Source organism: Lepisma saccharinum, chromosome 7 (genome assembly GCF_977018435.1).
Source record: "Lepisma saccharinum chromosome 7, izLepSacc3.1, whole genome shotgun sequence".
Lineage (NCBI taxonomy): Eukaryota > Metazoa > Arthropoda > Insecta > Zygentoma > Lepismatidae > Lepisma > Lepisma saccharinum.
The window spans coordinates 3,464,556-3,485,737 of record NC_139235.1 but is presented as its reverse complement, the minus strand read 5'-3'; the positions used below and the strand labels follow the sequence as shown (position 1 = coordinate 3,485,737).

At 37.8% G+C, this 21,182-nt stretch overlaps 1 protein-coding gene across 1 annotated transcript in view; it reads left to right on the top strand.

The window, feature by feature from the left end:
* The window catches only part of LOC145989684 (uncharacterized), a 173,595-nt gene extending 171,926 nt beyond the window's left edge, over positions 1-1,669 (top strand). The window contains exon 15 of the transcript XR_014441882.1: positions 1,506-1,669. The gene's annotated coding sequence lies outside the window, so the exon portion shown is untranslated. The remainder of the gene's footprint in view (positions 1-1,505) is intronic.
* Positions 1,670-21,182: the final 19,513 nt, after the last annotated feature.

The following is a 21,182-nucleotide window of genomic DNA, read 5'->3' as shown; positions in this document are numbered from 1 at the left end:
ACGCGCCCTACTAATGACTCAGTCGGGAAAGTGATAGTATTGAGCTCCCAGGTGCTAGGTGAGCATTGCTCGAATTAACGTGCAAAAAATGAAGCATTCTGTATGCAACACATTTGCTATGGTCCATGCTATACTCTTTCCAAAAAAGGAGGACATTTACCGATTTCTAAAAAATCCGCCCGGACGCCGGACGGACACCTAAAAAGGAGGACATGTCCGGATAAAAGAGGACGTCTGGTCACCCTAGAGTGGTTAGCACATCGCGCTGCGACGCCAAGGGTCCCGGGTTCGAATCCCAGTCGGGCTTGGTTGTTTGTGAATGTCCATTCATCAATTTCATCATTTCATCACTCATCCCCATCTTCGCAAATTAACCAAGAGGCACAAAACGCGAAGTAAAATAAACTAAATCAATCAATCAATCAAACCATATTTACGTGGTTTCGGGGTCAGATCCCCACTTCAATTTCTCCTCATCTTGACATTTGAGGGTGGGGGGTTCCCCTAAAACAGTTTTTTAGCTGAAACACAAAAACACGTACTTCTTCCTTTGGGACCCTCTATACACGTGCCAAATTTCATGGAAATCAGAGGGGGAGACTTAGACCTCCCTTGTAAGTGTATTAATTAATTACAAATCGCGCACGCGCACACACACACTATATATATGTGTGTATGTATGTATATTATATACGTATATATATGTATATTAGCAGGTAACAATATGTTATAAACACATTCTTACTTTCCAAAGAAGCGCATGTGGGATGGCAAAACGGATCTGACAATTCTGGATCCGGATCCGAAAGTTCTGGATCCGGATCCGAAAGTACCAGATCCGGATCCGGATCTGAAAATTCCGGATCCGAAAAAAGTTTAGGATCCGCCAGGATCCGGATCTGGCCATCCCTAGTTCAAACCCTCAAATATATTTCTAGATGAGTGATTTAAATACATCCTCTCTCTATGTCCCTTTGCCCCCCTCCACCCTCTCTCTCTCTCTCTCTCTCTCTCTTCGTGTGCTTCTCTATGTCTCCTCTGTGTGTGTGTGTTCCCTACCCCTCTCCTCTCTCACCCCCCCCCCCACCTCTCTCCCTGCCAGTAAGGTCAGGTCAACGTCTTCTGCAGCGATGCTCCTGATTTCAGGTGCACCTATGATATTTTTAGCTTCTTTTATGTCGCTTTCTAGTGGGCGGCGTGAACGACAATGACGTGGCCAAAATTAATGAAGCGACCTGCTAACACTGCTGCCTGTCTCCCAGCGTAAATCCTGCGAGCAGCTTTCCGCATTTAGCTGGGGACCGTCGCGCAATGACGAGTTTTGTAAATGCCTGTGCGCCACGCGAGGCCCTGAGCCATGCCCGGGATCTTTTCCAGGAAAGGAGATTTATTAAAAAGGAAGGAGTGATGAATTCCGCCTAGAAACGCATTTCGGCGCGAGCTGTTGAAACGTGCGTTGTGGATTGAGTGCGATGGAGAAGCGTCGTACCACAATGCTAGGCTAGGTACAGTGGGATCCATGAGTATTACCGTGCAAATTGTCCATCACCATGTTCGTGCACTTTATTTGACCCAATAAGAGCTTAAATATTTAAAAGGAAACTCAAAACAAGCTGTTGACAACTTCTGCACCAGCATACGTAAAAATTCATCCCGTGAAAACACATACGCCGTGAAAGAAATATTAATAAAAATAGTCATGGACAATTTGCACGGTAATACTCATGGATCCCACTGTACAGTCGAACACAACGACACGCTTACGCAAATTGTCCATCACCATAATCATTCGCTTAGCCTCATGAATTATTAACTTGGACAATGAAATTCGATACCGCCAAAATCGGAAGAATTCCATCATGTAGGGACACAAAGTGTGTTTTACCGACCTCCGTGGCGGAGTGGTTAGCACCCCTACGACACCAGGAGTCCCGGGTTCGAATCCCGGGCTGGGCATGTGTGTTCCTTATGAGTGACCCTTCATCAATTTCATATTATCACCCTTCTTCTTCTTCGTCATTAGCAAAGGTGGCAGAAAATCGAAGTGATATAAACCAAATCAAGCAATCAATCAACTAACTTTGTTTTACGTAATAGGAGATTCAAGAAGCGAAAGAAGAAACATCAAGAAATTAGGACAACCTCTGAATCAACATAATTCCATGCGTAGAAATCATGGTACCGTCGTTGCCTTGTAATCAAGGGTTCCAGTAAAATAGGATATAATAATTAAAGCATTAAATGGCGAGAGCTTCAAGAATTGAAACAATACGCCAAAAAACCGTTGACAATCTCTGCATTCCTTTCTTAAAAACACAGAGTATGCGAGATAGAATTTATGAAAATAGTTATGGAGAAATTGCCGAGCAATATTTGTGCATTCCACTCCACAATGAAAGGTTATTCTTCATATATTATGCTTATTTTTACTAATACTATTTCGAATCTGAGCAGGGAGGTTAAATCTCCAACCTTCTCGTCATGCCCTTGCATACAATGATAGAATTGCCAATTCATTCATGCCTGTGGGCGAATCCAATATTTCTATACATCACTTAAACTCCGCAGAATATATTTTCTGTCCTCACGATTTATCTAGAGAAGTTGAAAATTTAACTAAAATAACCAAAATAGGACTAGGATATCGATATTTTAATCTCCAATAAAAAATAATCATGAAAAGATTCTCTCTTTTCATCATTCGTCGCCAAGAAAGCTTCAAGACTAACTTTAAGAAAAATCATGTAAAATAATTTCTTAATCGGTACTGGAAAAAGACTTTCGTGTTGCATCAGAACTAAAAGAAGATAAAAAAAATGTTCATGAACCGTGGATTAACCCCAGATGGCAGGTCAGTGCATTGAACGAGTAATTATATAGAATTCGTAAGACTACAGTAGTTACTGTTTCCAGTAAACAACTAAATGGAAGACGAAATGTTAATTTCTTTAACGAATAATGTTAAGTGTGATTAGCGGAATGGATTTCTACAAGTAAGTACCTAACACCAGAATAGTTTCAAACCTTTCGGTAGATGGCTCTAGTCAACGATTCATGCGCACAGGCTTGGTTTATTCCTGTCTTGACTTTCAATCTGACAAGCTGATGATAAGTACCTACATGACTTGAGACTCCAATATTGTTACATTATCCTTTCATATTAACGAATGCTGCTATATGGATGAGTGAATTTAATGTTTCGAGTGATCTCAGCTATTTTAAATTTCTACATCAACCACATAAGATTGAATATTACAAGATATGTTGAACTCATTGCAACAACAGTTGCAACAATAAATTACAGTATTTGCCGGCCTATAAGACGTACTTTTTCGCTTTAAATGTAGGTCTGAAAAACAAGGTGCGTCTTATACGCCGATATTCAGTTTTTGATTATCTTCATTTTTGGAAATTTTCTCTGTTCTGAGTTGGACGATTTCTTTCTTGCTTCCTTGCGGTGTGTGACGAAGAAGATTTAAATGTATACTTTCCTAGTTAGATTAGGTAACTTATATGTTGAAAGTAAACCTACACATTACTTTATATTTGAAATACTGTAAATTAATTATAATGTTCAGTGATAAAGCTTTTCCCTCAAAAATGTGTACATAAAAGCAAATGCGGTATATGGATTTGGTCATATATATGAAGAATGTGGGAAACATATTACGAAAGTTTTATAGTGATCTAGGAGTTACGTAACAAAGAAAAGAAACACCAAAATTTCGCCTTTGTACAAATTCATTCAACCTTTAGGAAGGTGTGAAATGTCCCTACCCTACCCGCGCAAAATTTACACAAAACGTCAACATCTCAGTTTTTACTAATGTTTGTTGGAGGAAAGTAGGAATTTCTTTCTTCCTTTCTTATGCTTGAAGGTTTGCATGTGGGACTATTTCACCAGATGATGCATTATTTTCTCGGTTGAGCAGTAGCGGCATAAATACCGTACTTGCAAAAAAAAAAAAAAAAGACTTGAAGTTCTGCAAGTTAAGTGCCCTAAGCAAAATATTTACTTCCGCAAATGCAATCAAATTGAGACTACCTCAGCGCCACGCCAAGGTCTCTTTTAGAACTAAACGGTGAATATACTGACCGTCATAAGTCAATGGTGACATCTACCGGCGAATGTTGTTACTCGTAGTACAGATTCGCGCTTCGAGAAGGAAAACCGTGCGTACAACGACTCAATTGACTGAAACGGATCGTTCGAAACAATAAAATCGACAATTGAAAGGCGTCAGACAAAGTTGTGCCAAGAAAATTTCAAAGCTCTACACGATCATATCGTTTTACCAAAATGGGGCAGTGCGTACAGAAAGAAAGTGAAATTAATGAATTTGCTGCAATGAAGTTAATAATTATATTTCTCAGGAACTTAGAAGTAAGGGAGGAATTATATTTTTCAAGAAGGAAGTTAGACGTACATTCTCGGAATTGTGTGGTTATAATGATTCAGGATATTTGTCGGCATTTTTTTTACTACCGAAAATGAATAGTCAAACATGGTAAAGGAAGACAAAGAAGAAGGACGATCTCTCTCTCTCTCTCTCTCTCTCTCTCTCTGTCTGATCTCTGGTTCTGTGTTTATACGTAGAAAAAATGGGGAAAACTATTGGTTCAAGGGCAAATGTTTCCACAAGAGATAAAACAAATATATTTTTTAACAGACATGGTTAGGTTTCATTTTTTTTATATTTATTAAGCTGAAATAAAATTTAGAGATCGACAACGTACAAAAAATAAATGGCGACTGATTGTCGAAACGAATTTATCATAACATGTCAGTCCTTAATACATCTGCTTCAAACCAGTATCTTTATTCTTTGTTGTTGTATTATCTCGATTATATAAATAGAGGCAAGAATGTTTCGCGTACTATTCGATTTTACATCACCACAGAATAATAATTAAATCGTGTTTTGTGCCACGATATTCGATAATCGATTTCTACGATTTCTGATTGGTCGACAACTTTGTTTGAATGCAGGAGGGTTCGTATTATAAAAATATACAGGTCTTCTTCATAACTTAAATGTTAGCGGAATAGGTGCATCCTCAAAGGCTATATTGGTGACTGGTACTGCTAACGCTATCGTCTTGTAATGAAGGGGTACAGGGTTCGATCCACACGGGAAGCACGGTGGTTCGGATTCCATTTTAAACTGTATGTCTATTCTCGATTAGCCCATCCAAGTATAAAATAGACGGAAATCAAGCAAAAAAGAAATCAAAGACTTATATTTGCAACCGTAGGAGGCAATTCCCCCTTACGCCCCCTAATTGGGTCTGGTACGGGACACATCCAGCTGTAAACAGTCACTAAAAGTAATTGTTAATAGCCCTAAACCTGGCCCTTCTAGCCTAACCATATAGGGCCTATGCATTATTAGAACTAGGTGAAATTGTATGTTAGGTGGTGGGGGGGCAGGTTTAGCGCTCATAGCGATTAGTTTTAGTAACTGTTAGCAGCTGAATGTGCCGCGCATCTCATTAACGGTATACTAAATACATCGTAACCCTTCGAGCGAACATATCGGCCCACAGAAAGAGAAAAAATAAAAGTTTCTGCTCAACGACATAATGATGATATAAACCGTGTCATATATTCAGCAAACTAAAAAAAAAAGCATAGAGACCATTTTACCCCCTTCTTTCGTTTTGTGTTGGCATTTTCTTACTGCCGAAATGAATAGTCAGGAATGAACCCATAAATAAAGGAAGTCAAACCAGAAACACACACACACACACAAACCAGAAACTCAGAGTGTGCAAATTTATGTGTGCGCACACGCTCCGACAAGAATTAAAAACTGAGCTCTGGCCAAGTTTCAAATGATGAAAAATGGACTTTCTTCTTTTGTTTGTTCCTTCCTCTCTCCTCCTCCCTCCTCCCCCTCTGGTAAATAATGAAGGGGAGGTTTTCCGCTCGGCACACACCGCAGTGGAAAAGGCCACCAGTAGCCTGTGCCTGCTTGTCTTCATGCAAACTTCTACGAAAATGAAACAAACATGGCTGAACTTCAATTATTACCAATTTTTTTTATTACATAGCTATCAACATCGGGTGCATTTTTGCCGTCTAACAGCTCAAAGGCTTCGCGCCAAAACGTCACTCTACTAGCAAGCGCGCCAACAGAAGAACCAATCGCAGAGCGCCTCTGAAGCTGATTGGATGTTTGCAGTCACGTGCACGCTCTTACGTCAAACATTTTAGCGGGAAGAGAGCAGAGTTATGCAAGGGTGTCGCCACGGGCCCCAGGTTTGAATCCTGGGCACAAGTGTTCTCTGTGAGTGTCCCTTCATTATGTCGACGCTCATTCTCATCTTCGCGATTAGCCAAAAGTGGCAGAAAAGCGACGCTAATTGACAAAAATCAAATCTCTGGAGGCACATTGCACAGTAGTTTGCATCTCACTTTAAACTGTCTAATCTAAGGTGACCAGACGTCCCGTTTTAGCTGGGACGGTCCCCTTTTTTGTCTCTGTCCCGATTTTTTCTAGAACGTAAAACGGGAAAAAAATTCCTTTTTGTGACAATGATTTATAATCATAGAATTACTGCAACAATATATTTTCTCTACTATTAATATGAACTATGGTATTGTTGGGTATACATTATTTCACATTTCAATGTCAACAATGTGCCATATTCCAATTTTCTTGAAATATTGGAGTTTTCTCTCTGTTTACCTGGAACTAATAGTGGCGCAGGAACGTCTTTCATTTGGGGGTACAAAATTCAGCCTCCCATATATATATATGGTTGAAGATAATGCTTGTAAGTTATAAAAAATACTCGCGTACTTTCGACGTGGCCTTTGGCCACGTCTTGTACGCTCGCATGCTTGACATTCGGCCACGTTGTGAATGCAATCACGTTATAGATGGGGTTCCTCAATGATCTTAATGACTTTGAAAATGTCTGCATGTTGTATTGGATGATGGGGAACATATGTATAACTTTGAAAAGTTTAGAAAGTAACTTTATGTGTGTATGGGCTCTAATAAGGTACAAATATTCAAACTATTATTGTCTATTTTCTTCATAATGAACTGAGTAAGTAATAACCGTTTCAAGATAATTAGTTGGATGTTTTGCATTTACGAATTAAATTGCGACACTAAATTGAAAATGTTATATTTACTTCTTTTGTCATTTTCACATTTTTGAACGTAATTGGATAATAACAGTTTTCCGTCATTCCCTCAAATGCCTACCTTGCCTCTGTAATAAATTCTGATGCTCGCATTTTGAAATTCAAAAAGTCTAGCATAATTCCCTTACAGTAGTTTTCGGGGTGAAAATAAACTTTCCTTAAGTTCCCTAGCAACGTCCGTTTCGATGGACAACAACAGGCATGGCAAGCTCTAAGGAATTGTATGTCATTATACCCCCTAAACATTTAGTTAAAACAAGCACGATGTAGATATTTACGCATTGAGTATAACAATATGTGGCCGCGGTGGTTCAGTCGGTAACGCGGCTGACTACCATGCTCTAGGTCCCGGGTTCGATCCCCGGCCGGTTCAAATCCGGGAACTTTTCTAACGGTGGAGGCGGCCCCGGCGCCCACCCAGCGTCGAATAACACGGGTACCTGGGGGAAACCCTGGGGGGTAAAGGCGGTCAGGGGCGTGATGCTGATCACATCACCCCCACTCACGACCGGATCAAGAAAGTGTGGGGCGTTACCCCCACACCCCCTATACGCCTTCATGGCGTGGTGCTATGCACAGGGGAACACTTTACTTTTTGTATAACAATATATATATATCTACGTAATTGTATTTAGGCTGAAACTCCTTATTATGTAGATGTCACCCTTGTTTCAGGCACCTTTTCAAAGTCATGAGTTCATTCATCTGTGTGCTATTGATCTGTGAGATGTATAATGTAGCTAGACAATTAAGAATTGAAGGAAACGGTGGGATTGGGGCTATATATATATATTGGATAAGCCTTTTTTATTGAGCGAATTAAAAATATTATTTTAACAGTAGTACCTTGCCTCTGTCAAATTATCTAAGATGGGTGCAGGAGGGTACAGTCTTGGACACAGCTGGCTTGTAACGACCCTATTGAAGAAGCAGTGAAGCAAGCCATCCATGTCTGACCACCAAGCGCCTTGTGACTATACAACCCAAACCACATTGCAATTTTGCGGCTTGTATACCAGTCACGGGTATACATCTTTGTAAATTGAGTAGTGATGCCAAAGAGAAATACGAGATGAAGATTGTCGATCGTAATTTCTCGTGTTCTCGACATGGAATAATACTCGGTCCACGTTACGTTCCATTATTTAATGTTGTTTGGGAATGAACCTGACGGACTAGGTTTATATTTTCAATCCTTGCATTACAATAAATTCCATATTTTACAATTATATTAATGCTTTGAACGAAAATAATGTCCAGAAAACATCGAACACACGTTCACACCATTCTTCTCACACACATGCACGTGAAAACAAACACACAAAGCTAAGTTTTAACTTCCAAGTGAATGTCCAAATAACAGTAAATGGAGAAGCACGATGTGCGAAACATGGGATTTTTCACAGAAAGAATGCGTCTATTTGTGACATACGTGGTTTCTATTAATAGACAATGAAACAATTATGAGAGAAATTAACATGCATTTTCGTCTTCAGGTGCTGAGGAAGAAAACAGACTGACTGGAAAAAAGAAAGCATGGTGCTATTGATAGGCTGTTGGTTAGCGTACAGAGCTTTCATGAGTGAGGTCTAGGTTCGATCCCCACCAAGGACATTTATTTTTATTCTTTTCTATTAGTGAAGAAGTATGTAATATTGTTTTCCAGGCATTTTGACGAAAGGATACGCATCAAATTTGTTCGTTTAATCTGTATTTTCATTCTTCTAATAAGTTCGCAATGGGATATAGAGATTCTCTATCTATTCGATGGATATCTTCTCAATGGTTACGTAGCTGCGATTCTCCAGTCCCTTACACTCACTTGTCTTATTTATTTACTTCATTTCATATCTAACGAAAACACACAGATATAGTTAGAACAAGAAACACACCTCGCGTCGAAGGTTCCAGACTCGAGTTCTGGCTTTTTTTTTTTGCGAGGGTGATTATTCTTGTGTGTTTGTTTATCATCTTTGTCAAAAAAATATTCCTCATTATTGCCGTGATTAACCTAGGGAGAGACCAAAACGACTGAAATAACAAAAGTACAGAAAATGCAAGACACATCTGCCTAGACATGTTATACCTTGGGAATTAGCAATCTGAAAATTAACTTGCGTTTCAGTCGACTACTTGCGAAAGAGTTTCGTGTTGTCTCGTTTGGAGTGTTGGTTATCGTGTCGGACTAGCATGCGGGCAACCCGAGTTCGAGCCCAGCAGAAGGCAAGTTTTTTTTTGTCTAATTTCATCCAAACTTATTTATAAAACTGAAGTTTCTGCAAAACCTTTTGAATTGCACTTCGTATGTTGGTAATCTAAAAGCATAAAAGATGAAAATTTGATGTTTCGAAGTGACGATGTATTTGTGTATGTGTTGAAAAAACGCAGTTATTTATTAACGAAAAACATGCAGCCACGTGATCATTGAGAACGCTTCCTAGATGTCAGTGCTAATATTGCAGTAACTACAGTCTGTCAACAGACACCAACTTTCACGTTTCCCGTAAAATGATTACCTTTCCACGTTTCAAAATCATGAGTGCTGTCTAAAGCAATACTTTGATACTTGCGTTTGCATGTTCGAATCTAAAGTAATACGAAACTTATTTCCCAACAAATGACATTCAAACCATTAATAACTGTTTGAAATGTGATACTGATATCATATATGGAAAGAATAAAAATGGAGAATTTCGCTTAATACAACTTATAAATAGGGAGCGGAAGTTGATGAAATGTCATCTTTTTTCTGACATCTCGGACACGATGCCCATTAAATATACACAATATTACACTTCATCTAGAACCCAAAAAAGGTAATTTTAAAGTGCATTTTTTTGCATTTGTTGCCATTTGTCAGGTTTTAGGTCATTTTCCCGGATTTTCGGCATTTACCCGTCATTTTTTGCAATATTCGGTATATTGTTTCATCATATTTTGTCACTTCTTTAATTTTGGTAATATTCTTGAATCTTTTCACCAAGGTATATATATCTCGCAGGGTTGCAATTTACGAGCAAAAGAAATGCTGAACTGGTGACAGTCTTTGTTGTGTCGGGGGAAACCTCCAGGTGCACGTCTGGGGCAAACTCAGATTTAAGATCAGATAAGGAGAGGCTTGAAATACCATAGCTAGACCCCGTTTGCACTGAAAATCCTCGTTGCATATTTTAATTGAATGTGCATGTGCTTTCATTTGGTGCCCTTTTTTTTAAAGCAAGATTGCATTTTGTTTAATTTCATTTTCATTTCAATTTTTAAACTGAAACTAACAAATTTGATGGTCATTTCTTGCATTTTACGTCATTTTTTCCCCATTTTTTAGGATATTCTATAGGTCATATACCTATATTTTTTAGGTCATCAACTTCCGCTCCCTACTTATAAATATATTAAATTATGTGGATACCTGATGTGAAACGTACGATGCACGATCAGAGAGCCTGAATGTTGCATTGAAAACTGCAGAGAACAATGACTGACTTATGAACAGTGAAAGGTTTTTCCATGCTTCAATGGGATTTTATTTATAACTATAAATAAACAAGGGAGAAGGTCACAGGTTGGTATGATGAACTAAATTGTAATCTAAAAGTTTTAATTGAAGAAACAAAACACGTTCGCGGTTAAAAATAGGGCATTCAATTTCAGACACATTACACTAACTGAAAGACTATTTTCAAAATTAATAATATTTGGATAACCGGCAAATCCAAACTTGATGTTAACCACGTAATGCACTTGATAATCAAAGAAACATAATTTTTCTTGAGCATGCCCTTTATTTTGTGTCTTGATTGTTGAAATAATACGTTGAAACGAACAGTAGTATGTTTTAGAGTGTCTTTAGAATCTCTTGTGTACTGCATGTAAATACAGAAGTCATTTTAGTATCCTAATCAAATAACAATTATTCAGTGTAATCCTTTAAAAGGAAAGCCTTTGTTTCTTTGCAACTGTTCATGACTGAAATTTAATTGCAAGACAAGTTACCAAATTAGCAATAGTTCTGTTACATATTTGTGGTATGTGCTTGTCTGCCTTATACCGGATGATGAAGGAAGCAGATATAAAAGATAGACAATTACTGTTCTTGTGTAGCTCTTCCTGCTTTTGTCAGAAAACCTGATCAGCATACTGAACCAAGCCATCACAAGAGATACGACTTCAATAATATAATCCCGTTTCTGTGGCCAAATACCTCCAAAAAAAAGGCAATAAAATTGTCATTGTGAGGAAACGGAGAAATAATTTCCTTTCATCTTACATTATACTCTGTCTGTATGCCTAGTGTGGTTTGTCTGTTCCAAAGCTGAAGACAAACCTCTGTCTGTTGTAACGCGTGGCATGTTTTCTTCCAGTTTACAAATCACGTAAAATACCTTCGTTCACTTCAGTGTGCTGGTTCTGCAGGCTCAAGGTCATGTCGACTGATAACGAGATAGACCACGTGACTCCGGGGCCAACTGTCAGCACCAAAGACAAGCTTCAGTAACTTTTGCGAGGTTCCTTCTAGTCCTTGACAGAGCGCATGCTCCGTAATTGTGTGCAGAAAACCCATGTTTTCTGTGTATAAAATTTACGTATGTTTGGATTGTGTGCTCAAATGTTGCAGTAAACATAACTCCGTGACACACAACAACAATTACAAGCGCTTTAAAGATTAGAAACTTAGCAAGCGTTACTCATAAGACGATTAGATTGTCCGACTGACAGAAGACCAGGTGGTGGGTTGGTAGCATGTAAGTTTGACACGCAGGAGATACTGGGTTCGATTCCCCTTTGATTGCCTCCAATTTTTTTTTCTTAACTCGAGCGACTATATATTTGAATTTATTTATTGCGAACATTCTTATTTTATTTGCTGTGCGAATTGTTGAATTTTGTTTTCCAAACGATTACGATAATTTCTTGTGAATAGTATTATATGTATTTCTGGATCATTTTCTCGAAATAAATGTATACTTTTCGCCAGGCATAACATTTTGTTGAGTATGTTTGTAAAATGATGAGATATGTGGAAAAAACTATCGCAAAGAAAATTTTCACAAATAAAATTTAAAACAGTAAAGTAAAGATTTCCACCCAAAAATAAAGTAAAAATGTATTTAACCTTCACTCAAATAAATTATTAAATAAAATGCAATAATTAGTTGCTCGAGTTATATAAAAACAACATAGGGCAATAGAACAGGAATCGAACTCAAAGCCTTCTGCACGTGAAACTTATCCGCTACCACGGGGCCACTTGACCACTTGAAAATAATGTAATAGCTTCGCCTCATCAAGGCACTTGGAACTCATCGAAACCTTCAAGCGCTTTTCCTCGATTTTTTACTTCCTTTTAAGTCCACTTTATGCACAGTAAGAAAACTGGATCTATAGTTTAAAGTGGGATTTTAACCACTTGGAACCACTAAACCGCGTATCAAACTTTTCCTCTGGAATTGTTGGCTAGCGTGCGATATTACCAATACTCGGTTCGAGCATGGATGTGGGTGTTTGTCCCAATGAGAATACAGATAATATAGAGGAAATTGAAATGTGTCACAACTGAGAAAAAGGTGAAGAACGAGGATACTATTAATTTTGAAAATACTCTTTCAGTTAGTGTAATGTGTCTGAAATTGAATGCTCTATTTTTAAACACGAACGTGTTTTGTTTCTTCAATTAAAACTTTTAGATTACAATTTAGTTCATCATACCAACCTGTGACCTTCTCCCTTGTTTATTTATACAGTAGTGGCATTAATTCTGGACACTTTGAGAATTATGATGAAAATCACATTCAAATTTTGATTTTAATTTAAATTTACGTTTTTATTGAAGTCAAATTTTCAGGAAGTAGACAAACATGTCTTTATGTTCAATGTTTCAAAAAGTGAGCACACTAAATTATAATTAATAGTAATAATAATAATTATACAGAAAATGTAACTAAGTGTTCTTAGCATAACAACACCTGTAAAATGTTCATTCAGTAAAAGGTAAATTTTGGCACACACTCATTATGGTTATTGTAACTGCGTTGTGTTAATATTTTGTGGGATATCCTTTCGATTTGATAACTGGCTCGATTCTTTGTGGCATCGAGTACACCAAACATTTGAGATCTTCCGGTATTATCACTCTAAACCATGATTGGACAATGGCCTCTAACAGCTCCCTCTTGATGCTGGGATTCCGACGCGCCACCAAAACTTTCAGCCTTGACCACAAGTTCTCAATCGGGTTGAGGTCGGGACTGTTCCCGGACGAAGGCACAACAGTAATACCATGGTCCCTGAACCATCGCTGATTGATTCCAGCGTTGTGACACCTCGCGCCATCCTGCTGAAAGATGCACCGCTGAACGTGACCCCCAAACAAATCACGAATAGTGGCAGCAATTTTACCTGTAAGACCTGTTCTTGGTATTTCTTGGCATGAATGTTGCCTTCTAACACTGCTAGGTGCCCGACACCATGCCTTGCCATGCTTCCCCACACCATGACACTGATAGGATGCTTCATAGTGGCGGTAGTGCACTCAGGTATCATGTCTTCATTTTTTCGGCGACGCACATACCTGATACCATCACTTCCAAAGATGCTGATCTTGCTTTCATCGCTCCACATTACTTTACCCCAATCTTCTTGTGTCCACTCCCTGTGTGCTAATGCCCAATCCACATGCTTTTTCCTCTGCTTTTGGTTGAGATAAGGCTTCTTTCTTGCGACCCTCGCTCGTAAACCATTTTCACAAAGTTTTTGTCTGACTGTTCGGTCAGAAACTACTACTCCAGAAGTTCTCAAAATGGCATTAACATCTTTTGCCGTACGCCGGCGATCTTGTAGAGAAAGGCGACAGATTCTACGACAGTCTTGAGCAGTTAATTTTGGTTTCCTGCCACTTCTTGGAGCAGTTTTTGTGTTCCCAGTTGCTTCATACCGCTTGCAAACCTTCTAACGCCTGACTTTGTAGCACCACCACGCAAACTTTTTGCTAGTTCTTCATAAGAATAACCTTCATTACGAAGTGTCACTGCCTTACTCGTTTTACTTGGTGACCAATCAGCTCGTTTTATTGTGTTAGGAGCCATTATTTGCAATTTCAGTATCACTTTTCAACTCGCTCCACTACATAGAGTACCTAACGATGTTCACTTCACAAAACTCAGCTGCCAAGTGCTGTAAAGAATGAAAAGAAAGAGTTCAGTTGGTTGAAAATACCAGTAACAACACTAATAAAGATACCAATAATCAAACAACAATGCTGCAGTATTGTGCGAGCGATTCTTGAGGTCAGCGAACGATGTACAACAATGATGCTCAAAGTTGATGTAATACACAAGAATCGCACACAAACGTTCTGTTGGATGAAAATAACAATAACAATAATAATCATGCTACAATAATGCACTCAGATGCATTATTGAAGTTACTAAATGATGTAATTTAAATTGTTTAATTTTTCTATACAGGATATAGAGTTATTCGAGTTATTCTAAAAAAAATAACATTTTACAAAAAGTGTCCAGAATTAATTCCACTACTGTAGTTATAAATAAAATCCCATTGGAGCATGGAAAAACCTTTCACTGTTCATAAGTCAGTCATTGTTCTCTGCAGTTTTCAATGCAACATTCAGGCTCTCTGATCGTGCATCGTACGTTTCACATCAGGTATCCACATAATTTAATATATTTATAAGTAGGGAGCGGAAGTTGATGACCTAAAAAATATAGGTATATGACCTATAGAATATCCTAAAAAATGGGGAAAAAATGACGTAAAATGCAAGAAATGACCATCAAATTTGTTAGTTTCAGTTTAAAAATTGAAATGAAAATGAAATTAAACAAAATGCAATCTTGCTTTAAAAAAAAGGGCACCAAATGATAGCACATGCACATTCAATTAAAATATGCAACGAGGATTTTCAGTGCAAACGGGGTCTAGCTATGGTATTTCAAGCCTCTCCTTATCTGATCTTAAATCTGAGTTTGCCCCAGACGTGCACCTGGAGGTTTCCCCCGACACAACAAAGACTGTCACCAGTTCAGCATTTCTTTTGCTCGTAAATTGCAACCCTGCGAGATATATATACCTTGGTGAAAAGATTCAAGAATATTACCAAAATTAAAGAAGTGACAAAATATGATGAAACAATATACCGAATATTGCAAAAAATGACGGGTAAATGCCGAAAATCCGGGAAAATGACCTAAAACCTGACAAATGGCAACAAATGCAAAAAAATGCACTTTAAAATTACCTTTTTTGGGTTCTAGATGAAGTGTAATATTGTGTATATTTAATGGGCATCGTGTCCGAGATGTCAGAAAAAAGATGACATTTCATCAACTTCCGCTCCCTATTTATAAGTTGTATTAAGCGAAATTCTCCATTTTTATTCTTTCCATATATGATATCAGTATCACATTTCAAACAGTTATTAATGGTTTGAATGTCATTTGTTGGGAAATAAGTTTCGTATTACTTTAGATTCGAACATGCAAACGCAAGTATCAAAGTATTGCTTTAGACAGCACTCATGATTTTGAAACGTGGAAAGGTAATCATTTTACGGGAAACGTGAAAGTTGGTGTCTGTTGACAGACTGTAGTTACTGCAATATTAGCACTGACATCTAGGAAGCGTTCTCAATGATCACGTGGCTGCATGTTTTTCGTTAATAAATAACTGCGTTTTTTCAACACATACACAAATACATCGTCACTTCGAAACATCAAATTTTCATCTTTTATGCTTTTAGATTACCAACATACGAAGTGCAATTCAAAAGGTTTTGCAGAAACTTCAGTTTTATAAATAAGTTTGGATGAAATTAGACAAAAAAAAAACTTGCCTTCCGCTGGGCTCGAACTCGGGTTGCCCGCATGCTAGTCCGACACGATAACCAACACTCCAAACGAGACAACACGAAACTCTTTCGCAAGTAGTCGACTGAAACGCAAGTTAATTTTCAGATTGCTAATTCCCAAGGTATAACATGTCTAGGCAGATGTGTCTTGCATTTTCTGTACTTTTGTTATTTCAGTCGTTTTGGTCTCTCCCTAGGTTAATCACGGCAATAATGAGGAATATTTTTTTGACAAAGATGATAAACAAACACACAAGAATAATCACCCTCGCAAAAAAAAAAGCCAGAACTCGAGTCTGGAACCTTCGACGCGAGGTGTGTTTCTTGTTCTAACTATATCTGTGTGTTTTCGTTAGATATGAAATGAAGTAAATAAATAAGACAAGTGAGTGTAAGGGACTGGAGAATCGCAGCTACGTAACCATTGAGAAGATATCCATCGAATAGATAGAGAATCTCTATATCCCATTGCGAACTTATTAGAAGAATGAAAATACAGATTAAACGAACAAATTTGATGCGTATCCTTTCGTCAAAATGCCTGGAAAACAATATTACATACTTCTTCACTAATAGAAAAGAATAAAAATAAATGTCCTTGGTGGGGATCGAACCTAGACCTCACTCATGAAAGCTCTGTACGCTAACCAACAGCCTATCAATAGCACCATGCTTTCTTTTTTCCAGTCAGTCTGTTTTCTTCCTCAGCACCTGAAGACGAAAATGCATGTTAATTTCTCTCATAATTGTTTCATTGTCTATTAATAGAAACCACGTATGTCACAAATAGACGCATTCTTTCTGTGAAAAATCCCATGTTTCGCACATCGTGCTTCTCCATTTACTGTTATTTGGACATTCACTTGGAAGTTAAAACTTAGCTTTGTGTGTTTGTTTTCACGTGCATGTGTGTGAGAAGAATGGTGTGAACGTGTGTTCGATGTTTTCTGGACATTATTTTCGTTCAAAGCATTAATATAATTGTAAAATATGGAATTTATTGTAATGCAAGGATTGAAAATATAAACCTAGTCCGTCAGGTTCATTCCCAAACAACATTAAATAATGGAACGTAACGTGGACCGAGTATTATTCCATGTCGAGAACACGAGAAATTACGATCGACAATCTTCATCTCGTATTTCTCTTTGGCATCACTACTCAATTTACAAAGATGTATACCCGTGACTGGTATACAAGCCGCAAAATTGCAATGTGGTTTGGGTTGTATAGTCACAAGGCGCTTGGTGGTCAGACATGGATGGCTTGCTTCACTGCTTCTTCAATAGGGTCGTTACAAGCCAGCTGTGTCCAAGACTGTACAACTGGATTTACGGATTTAGGAGGTACAGTAGTACTCTCCTTCAAAAATTTGAGGGTTCAATGTACCCCTGTACCTCCCCCTCCCCCCGTTCCTGCGCCACTGACTAATGCCCTTACTGAACGAGTGGTTTCGAACATGAAAACGAACTTGTGGACAAGTGACAAGTCAGTACAAACTTTGATTAATGAGGTTAACTTTAACCACACATGCGTAAACTTCTATAAACTTGTACAAATGTTATTTGAAAAGTAGAAGGTACTGAAAAAGATCCATTAGTCGGCAAAATATCAATGAATGGCTTCTAATTCTAAAGAACCGCTTGATTGGATTGGAGTGCATATCGCCATATTATGTAAGTTATTTACAAAGTACTTACTTAGTTCGTTTTCAAACATAAGTATTTGTGATGAAACAGTTTTTATATTAAAATGTATACATTTCGAGTACAGTGCACAAGTATTGTTCGGTAAATTGTCCATGATAATTTTTATTAGATCTTCTCGGACATCCTACGTGTTTTTAGGGACTGGATTTTTACATATGCTAGTGCAGAGATTGTATCATTATCTTATTTGGAAACTCTTATTGCCTCAAATAAAGAGTATAAGCATGGTGATGGATAATTTGGTTGATAATAATCCCCATAAACCTAAAGAATATATTTCTAATGGAACGCTGTCGAAATAACAATGACTAGAATTAATATTAATACATATGTTACCATCAAGTATATAGAATGTTTGAAAATAGAACATTTTTTGCTGTTGAAACTAAACTGAGATGTAGCATATTCTTGTTCCTTTTTTTCTGCGGCTTACCTCGTCTTCCCCATCATGGACATTTTGATATGCTGCTATGTCAAGATCGTTGAAGTCTTCGCATACGGGATCATAACAAGTCTTGATGTAACATCACTTCCAAATCTCTCCTGAAGATGGAGTTAGTTGTTTGTCTACAAAACTGAAAAGATATGAGCATGTCAGTGCTTAAAGTCAAGCTAGCATGTATGTTAATCCACAGAATGTTTCAAAATATAATACATATTCATTTTTTGGTTATTATACAAGGACCGGCAGAAAAAGCTGACTGTTTTGAAATGTGTATATAAATAAAACTATTAATGTAATGCAAGGTTTAATAATCAAAATTGCTACAAAAATAATTGCCATTTTCACTGTTTACATTAAAAAGATAAAAGAGAGAGAAGGAAAGAAAAGCATGCGAGAGAGAGAGAGGAGATAAGAACAGAGGGGGAGAGAGAGAGGAAGAAAGAAAATAAGTGAGAGAGATAGCGATGAAAGAAAAGAGAGAGAGGCGATAAGAGAGAAATAGGCTACGTGAGGGCGACGTCCAACTTCAAGGCAAGGCTACATGAATGTGTAAGCAATGGATGTCATCATTTATTTTACACAATTTTCAAAACAAAGAAAAATTAATGTAACCACTGAAAGTGGCAATTATTTTTGTAGCAATTTTGATTATTAAACCTTGCATTACATTAATAGTTTTATTTATATACACATTTCAAAACCGTCAGCTTTTTCTGCCGGTCCCTGTATGTTCTTTTCCGCGTCTGTAAGTTAATCGCGACGATGAGGATGAATTATGATTGATACAATAGTTGATGGGACAACACAGATCCATTCTTTGCCCAGGATTCGAACTTGGACTTCTTGAGTCGTAGTACCATGGGCTGAACTCTTCGTCAGCTATCCCGGAAAGCATAATAATAAATTCAAATTAAATGCCTCATTATAATTTTAGCATGAAACATGGAGAGTAATTTGCATAGAATCATACAGTTTTTATATAGGACCTTCCCAGTGGCGTGTTGGTAACATGGTCACCTTGTAATCAAGCGGTCCCTGGTTCGATACCCGGTGGAGCTTCTGATCCCGATTAAAATTGTAGGTTCGGTCCCGATTAGCCTTTCTGTGCATAAAATGGACCTAAATACAAACTCAAGAAACAAATTCAAAGCATTTATATAACGTATTTGTTTCAATTTTTAATATTTTGCACATGTGATTATTTCAATTATGTTTTCATATTTTCTCAGTCTCTAATCAATGGATATATTTTGGGGGGTGAAGGTGTTCGGAGCGTGTTACTGATCACACCATCTACATTATGGTCTCCATTGAGAATGTATGCATCGTATGTACATTCAAGGTACGGTGTAATAATTGATTGATTGATTGATTTGTTATTCTAAGTCTATTTATGCACAGAAAAGCTAATCGGGACTGGACCTACAGTTTAAACTGGGGTCCGAACAACTGACGTCACCAGGTATCGAACCCGGGACCACGGTGTAATAATGCACAAAGGTTTTACGGTTGATCTAATGTTAAATGTTAAGCTGAACACACCAATATAATAAATGACTTATGCACATTGATTTTTGCAATTATCATCCTACTGTACATGGAGTACATGGGTAATTTATTATATTTTGTGTACTATGCACCAAAATTCTACTTAATTTGGTGTTTTTTTATCTCAATTTAATAGTTTATAGTTGATTATTCATTGACTGTCATAACACCAATTTATTTCAAAATATTCTGATTTAATTACAATTGTATCGAGAATGGCAGGTCTAGATCGTTACGAGATACAGCCCAGTAAAAATCGATTGATTGATTTGGTGTTTTAAGTCCACTTTGTGCACAGTAAGGCTAATCGGGACTGGACCTACAGTTTTAAAGTGGGATCCGAACCACTTTGTGCCTCCACCGGGAATCGAACGCGGGACCACTTGATTACAAGGCTACTGCGCCATCTGGGAGGCCCCATTAAAAATCGAGACTTGTCTAGTCGAATGCGAGATCGAGACAGACGATTGTAAAATCGAGACTTATTTCCGAGACTCTCAATGTGGTTCGAAACTGTTAAAAAAAAGTATAGCTTTACCAACGTGACATTCCGTTCTGGAAAAGTTGCTATAAAATTGTTTGTTAGCTTTAAATCCTCTTTTGGGTGAGTTTGTTATCAACAATGCGAATAACGAACCAAAATAAACAAATGAGTTGAATGTTAAAGAAATATAATACAATGATCGAGTTTAAACAGTGTTTAATTGATATCGGTAAAAATATTTCAAATGGTTTATTATCTCTGATCGAAAAGGAAGAAATACCACAGAATCAATCAACGATATTTGTTGATTTTGCACGAAACGCTCGCGGGATTGTTTGTAAGATAAAGGTTGTGTTTACTGGAACAATTCTTTCAACTCGTTTACCGTTGAGTGTGAAATAAAGACGGGTTCGGCATCTTCAGCAAAGAAGATGACATTTAAATAATAGAGCATTGGAATGTTCTATTAGTACCAGACGGGATTTTAGTGCTAACTCAGTCACGCACTAGTTGTTAGTGTAACATTAATGGGGATGGAAGAGTTTTCCCTGCATTTTGGAACGGCTCCAAGTTTCTGTGAGCCTGGCCGTGTTAGCTAGCTATTGATTCTGCTCTGGAAACAGGGGACTCACATCCATTGCGAAAACCGCGCTGTTAAATTCCACCCGGTGTTCATTGCTACTAGATATTAACCATAGTTTCATAAATAAGATTTCAGTTTCCTCATATCTATCCATTTACCCCCTCCCCCTCCTCTCCCCACACTCGTCTTCCCTCTTTCTAGCAGCAGGTTCGACCTTGTTTGTGTTAAGCACGCTGGAAGATGTCAATATTGGCGGGGAGAAATTATAGCGAATTTCGACCAGGACGCCGATGCGTTGTGATGTTCTCTTTCGAAGGCTGTCAATATCTCGGTGTAAATGCAAAGAATACGACACCACGATCGTAACTTTCTTCAAGGTATTTAGTAA